The following is a 2,126-nucleotide window of genomic DNA, read 5'->3' on the forward strand; positions in this document are numbered from 1 at the left end:
CCAGTTAATGAGTGAACTAAACAATAGAAATGTTCATTAAAAGAACACCACCACCTTCCTAATGCTGCCACATTCATTTTTGGCAGAACAGTGTTGATAGATAGAGTTAGATACTTTATTGATCCTGAAGGAAAGTAGGGAAATGTTACAGTTTTGTGCCTTTTTCATATCATGTTTTTCTGCTGTTCTCTTAATTTCAGAAGGTGGCACCCTAGACACTCCAAAGCAAGATTTCCAATCCAAAACAATAAATGTAATTTTTACCTTTAGAAAGTTTGTGCGCCCACTCTGATCACATTCCCTTCCTCGGTGCATCACAAAGAACAGTCATCAAGGACAGAGAACATGTGAAGTACATCACTATTAGCTTCACGCTCCAGAGGAAACAAATGACTAATATGACTACTCAAACACACACGTGGACCTCAGTAGCTTTTCATAATTTGAATACACTCACACAAAGGAAAGAGTGCACTGAGATGACTGTACCTATTCAAAACTAAACTCTTTCTTTTAAACATTTCTCATAACCACTCTGATCATATTCCCTTCCTCAATGCCCAACAAGATAGCAAAGAACAGTCATCAGTGATAGAACAAATATGAAAAGCGTAATTCCCCATCAGCGTCATGCTCAGAAGGAAACGTCACAACTCAGCGTCATGGTTAATGAGACCATACACTTTAAAAAAAAAAAAGCATTTCTCAAGTCAGAAACTATAGAAATGATCCCTGAAAGTATAGTCTTAGTGTGACTTCATGTGAAAACTGCATGTGGTTTTCTGTAAAGTCTTCATCACTCAGGGTTTCTTTATGTCACCAATAAGCTCCTCAAGTTGCCATGCCATGTCCAGTCATCTGTATCTATGTAAATACCACTGTAGAAACACACAGGATTGAACTGTGGATGCTCGTTTCCGCCGCTGGAAACAAAAAAAGAAAAAAAGGAAGCCATCCATAACGTGAGTTAGCTCTGCCAGTCAGGAAGCTCTGAAGGTACATCATTTCCTTGTTACCAGGAAGCAGAAAGCGGGAGATGTCAGCTGTCCAATAGTTCGTCAGTTAGTTTCAGAACACTTGACTTCTGACCTTTAGCTTGAGGTCAAGGTCAACGAGATTTAAACTTGTCCAAGACTTTTAGTAGATGCATCTATGGTGTGAATATGAACATCCTAGGTCAAATTCTCGAGTTATGGCCATTTTTTGTGGAACACACACTGCCGGCGACACCACAGCTATGCTATTCTTCAAAACAGCCAAGCTAAAAGATACATTAAAAATCCCTCCTAATCCTGCAGAACACTGTTGTTGCAGTTTTGTGCCTTTTTTTTTTTTTATATATATATCTAGCTTTTCTTCCATCCTCTTAGTTTCAGAGGTGGCACCTTTGATATTCATAAGCACAACAGCCAGTTGTAGCAAATACAGTTTTACATTTAACATGCTTGTGTAACCACTCTGATCATATTCCCTTCCTCAATACTCCACGTGGAAGTAAAGAACGGTCATCAATGATAAAGAACATATGAAGTGAATCATTATTCTCCATCAGCTTCACGCTCAGAAAGGAATATCACGACTCATCATCGTGGTTAGCGAGACCAAACACTTTAGAAACGCATTTCTCAAGTTAGAAACTATAGAAATGATCCCTGAAAGTATAGTCTTAGTGTGACTTCATGTGAAACCTGCATGTGGTTTTCTGTAAAGTCTTCATCACTCACGGTTCCTCTCCGCCATTAATTAGTTCCTCCAGTTGCCATGTCTTTATGTAAATAACACTGTGTACCACATCCAATCACTGCATACCTCTAACAACACAGCTGTTACACTGACAGCAAACAAACGGGAGAGAAAGGCAGCACTAAAACAGAACGTTTTAGTGTTTTAATGTTTGATACAGTGTCTTAGATATATACAAGGGTTTCTACACAGCCTCTTACTGGCACTGAGAGAACATAGCTTTTTGAATAGTAAACATTCTTACTTACTTAATAACTTTCATAGAAGTGTTTTCATTTATTTCAAGTTAACCCAAAAGTGTTACTGCTGTTTCTAATCTGTAGTGAAAATTAATCAGCTAAAACTATGCTAGCACATTTTATGTATCTGAAATAAAAAATAAC

The 2,126-nt window shown here is 38.0% G+C and overlaps 2 non-coding genes across 2 annotated transcripts; both read right to left on the reverse strand.

The window, feature by feature from the left end:
- Positions 1-529: 529 nt before the first annotated feature.
- On the reverse strand, positions 530-748 carry LOC115790382 (small nucleolar RNA U3). The gene has a single exon (XR_004020783.1). It is a non-coding gene; the product is annotated as a small nucleolar RNA U3 (small nucleolar RNA).
- A 704-nt stretch (positions 749-1,452) lies between these two features.
- On the reverse strand, positions 1,453-1,668 carry LOC115790367 (small nucleolar RNA U3). The gene has a single exon (XR_004020781.1). It is a non-coding gene; the product is annotated as a small nucleolar RNA U3 (small nucleolar RNA).
- Between the last annotated feature and the right edge of the window lie 458 nt (positions 1,669-2,126).

Source organism: Archocentrus centrarchus, chromosome 1 (assembly GCF_007364275.1).
Source record: "Archocentrus centrarchus isolate MPI-CPG fArcCen1 chromosome 1, fArcCen1, whole genome shotgun sequence".
In the NCBI taxonomy this organism is placed as follows: domain Eukaryota; kingdom Metazoa; phylum Chordata; class Actinopteri; order Cichliformes; family Cichlidae; genus Archocentrus; species Archocentrus centrarchus.